Source organism: Balaenoptera physalus, assembly GCF_965194825.1.
Source record: "Balaenoptera physalus genome assembly, chromosome: 15".
NCBI classification, from domain to species: Eukaryota; Metazoa; Chordata; class Mammalia; order Artiodactyla; family Balaenopteridae; genus Balaenoptera; species Balaenoptera physalus.
Genome location: NC_138894.1, coordinates 97,630,421 through 97,638,090, shown reverse-complemented (window position 1 = coordinate 97,638,090; position 7,670 = coordinate 97,630,421).

Genomic DNA, 7,670 nt, shown 5'->3' with positions numbered 1-7,670 from the left:
GCAAAAGGGAGTGTCTGTCAGGGAACCAAGTGGGGACTCACTGAGGACCCGTCCTCCCGGGCGGAGGGCCCTGACCTGGGCGCTTCTCCCTCGGAGGGTGCTCTAGGCAGTGAGTTTGCTCCTGTCCGGCTGCACGGAGAGGAGAGGAGGGAAGGGAACCTTCTCCGTAAGAAGCAGATCCAGGTCTGCAGGCCGAGAGCTGCCGCAGCAGGACCTGAACAAGAGGCAGCAGCGTGAAACCTCCTGATGCCACGTCGGGCTTCCATCCCCAGGGTCTGAGGGGCCGTCCTGCTGTCCTGGGACGTGCAGGAGCCCGTTCGGCCTGTGAAAGCGTGTGAAGCTGTGCCGCGCACCTGGGTGACTTTGGAATTGGTCACTGCTCCTGCCGGCCAGGGCACAGGGCCGGTGCCCACCTGGGCAGGGAGGGGCCACAGGACTAACCGTGGACGCTGAGCGTTGGCAGAAGTGGTCGGGGTTCCTTTAGGACGAGCCTTTGTTGACACTGCCAGACCCAGTCTGTCCTCACCTCCAGGCCTGTCTTCACTTCCAGGGCACGTGAATGTGTATGTGTGTGCATCTGTGCGTGTTCATGTGTGTGCGTGTGAGTGTGTGTGCATAATTTACACTAACACAAGATCATTTTTAATAAGTACCAGCCTAAAGGTGTTTACAAATGGCTACAGAATGAGGGAAAGAGCTAGCACAGAAGTATCTGGGAGGAGGATTTCTTGCCTGAATTTATCCTGAATATCTATTCTCAATTTACAGAGCAAATGTATTAGCCATTTTATAGTTATGTATTTTTTCTAATAAAAGACCTCTCATTTATTTGTACTTTGGGCAATATTTGCCTGCAGGACAGAGCTGTGTGTTATAATCTACAACCATATATCTTATGCTTTTTCAGCTGGACTTAGGCAATTATAAAAATATACAAAATGAAACAAACCCACAACAACAAAAACCCTCTAGGGCAGCAAAATAGCACTCCTCCACACTCACCTTAACACATTCCTACTCGGCATGTAAAAAACATGTTGAGAAATAACCATGCTTCGTAGTAATGCAACATCTGAAAACTCAAGCTGATGGCAATTTCTAGCTCAAGAAAAGTATAGCTCAGTCCTTTCTATTTTTTCCACCATCTTAACCAAGGAAATGGGGAAAAAATGATTTTTAAAAGGTAATTCTTAAAATCAGTTCAAAAAATATTATCAGGCAATTAAAAAACATTAAAGATCTCCAAATTAACAAAATCCTTTGGGGGTTGGTGTTCTGCTTATAAGCTTATCAATTCTTACAGAACAGGCTGCCTTTGTGAGCTCCAGCCACAACTAAGTAGGAGTTATACTCACAGCAGATCAGAATTACTTTCAATAAACTAGAAGGGGCTCTAATACAGAGTCTGAGAATTACTACTAGGAAAACTTGTTTGCAAATCCCATGCCAAATAGATAGTTTTTGGTGTCTGGTTGTATGCCAGAGGCTAATTTTTGCTAAGGCAAACAATACTTTCTTCTATTGAGTTTTCACGTTGTAGTTTACTGAAGGGCGAATTAGCAGAATTATCATAATACATAACGAAATGAAGAGCCCATTAAAAGCAAAGGATTGTGGGCAACACTGTAGATTGATTTCTTTTTAACGTTACAGCACACTTTCTGAGGGAGAAGTCATTTGTGTTTAAGGGGAGAGGATGTGACACTTCTCTGAGTCAGGTCAGGACTCCCAGTCTATCTGTAATGGCAGCTATTATGTCTACAATACGACTAATTGTCATAGCAATTGATGAAATTTGTAATAATTATAGTGAGTAAATTTATTGAGCTCCTTTTATATTCCAGATGACACCAGACATTTTACAAATTAGTCATTATAACAACTCTCCAAAGTAGGCGTTAGGATTTTGGCTTTGAAATCGAAGTTCAAGGAATAAAGTACGTCGATTCATTAGTCAGGCGCACAGACAGCACGCGGGGCTCCGTGCTAAGGCCACACACTGTGCTCCAACCGCCGGTCCCTGCTCACCAGCCCTGGGCCAAAACAGGCCTCCACCCCTCATCTGTAAAATGGGATGAGACTGGCATTGAGCTCACAGGGCTCCAGAGAAAATACCGTGAGCTCATCCACAGACGACACTTAGCTTCTGGCCCATTGTATAGAAAGCTCAGGAGAACCTTAGTTGCCCCTAAAATCAATTATTGTTACCATTGAAGGTATTCTGTGGGGTGGTGACATTAGGTCCATGCAGCAACAATTTCTGTCCTCCCCAGCACACCACTATCATGCATCACACCTAACACTCTGCAAAGTTTTGAAAGAGCAGTGCAACATTTCGGGCTCCACTTTTTTAATTCAAATCATTGACCACTTAAGAAAAGGAGTTAAGCTTCCATGTTCTGAAGCCTTTTCACAAAAACTGTAAACACCTTTCAACATTCAAAATTCATGTCCTCCTTCTTTAGAAATAAATTTGCAATGAGTTTTCCATTGTTCTTTATTTGTTGCACTGACTCATTTTACAATCAAAGTTCCCATTATCTGAAATTCTGAAGTATAGTAATTTGGAAGAATGGCAGCAACAGGCAAAAAGATCGCTGGGCAAGCAAAGCGATTGTTTATGAGACAGATTTGAAGGCTGGGTTTGGATTTTTTTTAATGTGTGGGAAGGATGAACAACAATGATAAATTTTGTACAGGATTTTCTGTGTAATTTGTTAATACTAAGTGATATACCTGTTTCAAAGACGCTCCTCAGGTATCCACAAGGAGAAAAAGTGAAAGGGATTTTAATCACAAGGTTGCTACAGCAGCAAAATTCATAGATAAACTAAAGATTTATCATTTATTTATCTGGCAAATAGATAAGTAAAATAGTGGAATTTTATGAAGTAATTGAGATAATGCATTGTTTATATGTCATATTAAAGCAGCTCAATATCAAAAAAAAACAACAACCCAATCAAAAAAATGGGCAGAAGACCTAAACAGACATTTCTCCAAAGAAGACATACAGATGGCCAAGAGGCACATGAGAAGATGCTCAACATCACTAATTATTAGAGAAATGCAAATCAAAACTACAATGAGGTATCACCTCACACTGGTCAGAATGACCATCATCAAAAAATCTACAAACAGTAAATGCTGGAGAGGGTGTGGAGAAAAGGGAACCCTCTTACACTGTTGGTGGGAATGTAAACTGATACAGCCACTATGCAGAACAGTATGGAGGTTCCTTAAAAAACTAAAAATAGAACTAGCATACGACCCAGCAATCCCACTACTGGGCATATACCTGGAGAAAACCATAATTCAAAAAGACACATGCACCCTGATGTTCATTGCAGCACTATTTACAATGGCCAGGTCATGGAAACAACCTAAATGTCCATCAACAGAGGAATGGATAAAGAAGATGTGGTACATATACACGACAGAATATTACTCAGCCATAAAAAGGAATGAAATTGTGCCATTGCAGAGATATGGATGGACCTAGAGACTGCCATACAGAGTGAAGTAAATCAGAAAGAGAAAAACAAATATCGTACATTATTGCATATATGTGGAATCTAGAAAATGGTATAGATGAACTTATTTGCAAAGCAGAAATAGAGACACAGATGTAGAAAACAAATGCATGGATACCCACGGGGGAAAGGGGGTGGGATGAACTGGGAGATTGGGATTGACATATATACACTATTGATACTATGTATAAAATAGATAACTAATGAGAACCTACTGTATAGCACGGGGAACTCTACTCAATGCTCTGCAGTGAACTAAATGGGAAAGAAATCCTAAAAGGAGGGGATATACATATAGCTGATTCACTGTGCTGTACAGCAGAAACTAACACAACATTGTAAAGCAACTATACTCCAATAAAAAATAAAATAAAAGTTTACTAGGTTTAGAAAAATAGTTCTAAAAACATAGTAAGGTGGAGAATGTTAGAAATAGAATGATTTCTATAGCAAAATACCACACACACACACCCCACTACATAATTCTAAAGAAATACATATATAAATAAATATGCATGTAAGATAGGGGACGGGCATAGAGATAAAAGAAGAGGAATTATTGTGATATAAAGAAAGTCCCTCAACAAACCAATGTCGATTATTTAAGAGGAGTTGTGTATTACCAGCTCAAGCCTGTCAACCTAAATCCGAAGCAATAAAAACAATCCTAGAATATGACAGGGTGATCATTCACACATTTTCCATCCTTTTAGAAATCCCACTGAAACAGAACTATACGTAGATTAGAGAAAAATTATAATCGTAGAAATAAAATAATAAACAAGTAGTGATGTACATGTCAGTAAATAAAGGCTGGTAAATCTCTCAGGATTGAATGTGGAGAAAAGGAAACTTTTGTGCGTTGTCGGTGGGTATGTAAATGGTACAGCCACTGTGGAAAACAGTATGGAGGTTCCTCAAAAAATTAAAAATAGAACTACTATAGGATCCAGCAATTCCACTTCTGGGTATTTATCTGAAGAAAATGAAAACGCTAATTCTAATAGATATCCACACCCCAGTGTTCATTACAGCATTATTTACAATAGGCAAGATATGGAAGCAACCTAAGTGCCCATAAACAGAAGAATGGATAAAGAAGGTGTGAAATATATATATATATTTATATATGCCAGAATATTAATAATGGAATATTACTCAGCTATAAAAAAGAATGAAGAATGAAATCTCACCATCTGTGACAGGATGGATGGATATAAAGAGTATTATGCTTAGGGAAATAAGTCAGACAAAGAAAGACAAATATGTTGTGTTCTCACTTATATGTGGAATCTGAAAGAAAAGCCCAAAGCAAAACAAATGAACAAACAATACAAAATGAAAAAAGACTCATAGACACAGAGAACAAACAGATGGTTGCCAGAGGGGATGGGGGTGGGGGAATGAGTGAAGTAGGTGAAAGAGATTAAGAAGGACAAACTTCCAGTTATAAAATGAATACGTCATGGGGATGTAATACACAGAACAGGGAATATAGTCAGTTATATTATAATAACTTTACAAGGTGACGTATGGTTACTAAACATAGTGGTGATCAATTCGTAATGTAAATAAATGTCAAATCTCTTTGTTGTGCATCTGAAACTACTATAATATCGTATGTCAACTATACTTCAAAAAAAATGAAAAAAAGGATGTTAAAAAAATTTAATGGGAGAGTAAAACAACTGAGTATTTGCATTTGGTATATTTGGCATATATTTTATGACATTTTAAAAAAATATTATTTTATTTTTATCAAAAGGACTTTTAAAATAAAAATAAATCTACTCTCACTGTCATTTTTAAAAGAGAAAGGGAATTGTCTCTTTTAAACCTCACAATCTCGTGTTTAAAAATGCGTGTCCTCCAGGGTCAATGTGGAGGGGTTTCAGAGCCGGGGCTCCAAACGTGACTACTGGGTGTGACTCCCTCCCTGCCCTCAGACCAGGTGACCTCTGCAAATTACCTGCATCCTTCTTCCCAGGTGACCTCACCAGGGAAGTGGAAAGTGAGGGACCAGCTCCGGGACCAGGTTGGGAGTAAGCATCATGGCTGGGCCACGTCTGAGGTGGGAGTTACTTCTGTGGTGGTGATTTGTATAAACAATCTCAAGAGTATTTATTCAGTTGGGTGGATCTATGGGTAAATTAACCTTCGGAGGTTCACAGGGGAATCAAAGCTTGTCAATATCTTGTAGCCACTCACCATGGATCAGAGAGTTCAGAGTTTCCCGAGATGCTCCAAAATCTTTGTTTTTGGAGAAAATCCCAATTGATATTCACTCTCTGTGCAAAAACATTCATGATGTGTTAAATACTTGCCACTTTTCCCATATTATATATATGTGTGTGTGTGTATAGAGAGAGACTTACAAAATACTGATATTTTAATGAAAGTCAAAGAAAATAAATGACTTGAAATAAAAGTCTGTATTTTACATAAAATTTCATAAGGAGTTGTAAGTAATAGTCCCCAATGAAACAGTATGCGTACTAAATCATGTTTGGAAACTTGCTGTAGAGTTCAGTTGAATATAAATTAACATGTATTTTTCCAAAGGAAAAAACTTATTTCTGTATAGTGATTATCATGTAGTATTTACCATATGTATACTACATATAAAGCTATATGGTACTGATAGCATATAGAACTGTATTGATATACAGGTACTAGTTTTTCTCTTTGAAAAGTGAAAACTACAAATTTTATGAAGGATGAAATAAAAGTATTCTTCATAATCACATACATTTCCAAGGCAGCCACCATCCCCACGTCTATGGAAGTACAGATGCCAACGCACGTACACACACCTCCTTCTCAGGCGCTGGTACCCTGACTGCAGCCAGGCTGCCAACACGCCTCTCCTCGCCCGGAGGACTTGGGGTTCTCCTGAGCCTGCCCCAGAGCACACCTTACTTACGTGCATGCTCTATTACGTAAATGCTACTACGTTTTTTCATAAAGTGTATTATTCAGTATGTACATTTTATAACTTTGTTTTGTCTTAACATATTGTAGACTCTGTCTACTAGACATAAATGTAAATATACCTCATTCTTGGTAACAGCTTCATAAAAAATGTGTATGGATGACATTTTATTTAATTAATCCCTTTTTATGTATAAAGATGGTGTTCTGATATTTTTCTGTCTTAGTAAGGCTGTAATGAGCAGTGCTGTATGTACACGTGTGTGTGTGCACAATTATTTTTATCACGTACTATGATAAATTCATACATGTGGTATTGCTGAGTCAAAGGCTTACATATCAACCTCTCAAGCCCTGGTTTCCTTCCTCAGATTGGGACTATGATACCAGCACTGAAAGTTATTGGAATGACCGGGTAAGTGCACAGCTGCCCACAGAGCTGTCCTGTGAGCAGATAGGGACGGTGCCTCTTCTGCCGCTGTGCCTTCTGAAGACGCAGAGACCAGGCCTTCTCCAAAGAGGAGCAGGGAAACACCACTGACCTGGCTTAGGAGCAATGGAACTGAAAGTGTATGTTACCCTTTGTCCAGGTTAATCCTGACTGTTGGCCCCTTTCTTAAAATTTCCAGGAAAAAGAACTCTGGTTTTCATTTTCTGAGGATCAACTTGTAACTGGGCCTTCAAGTAACTACAAAGACTTCGTCATTTTTCATTAATTGATTATTCAGGTTGATATTCACTCAAGTTTGATCAGATCCATGCGGGACCCTGAATGTCTGGGTGGAGGGGGGCTGTCAGGGAGCCCTGAAGGAGGCTGACTCCTGGTGGCAGGTGGATAAAGCCAGCTGGAGAGGATGGAGGAGAGCCTGAGGTGGGGAGTTAAAGCTCTTTGAGAATCTGGTGTGGGAGGGAGCTGAAAATGGGCAATTCCCCTGGAGGATGAGGGAGGGGGTATGGGGGGATGAAGGGATACTGCAGGAAAAGGCAAAAGTGACAGGTTCCTTAGCAATTGGGGTGGGGCGGACTATCTTCCATAAGGCAGGGCATGTCCCCTGAGAAGGGCAGCAGGAAGTGTCTGTGGAGGGAACAGAAGGTGGGCAGATTTGATTATAGGGTGGGAGACACATGAGGTAGCTCCTATCTAATTGTTTCTAGTTTCTCTTTGAATTAGAGAGAATATCTGCAGCAGAGTGAATGGAGGTGGAG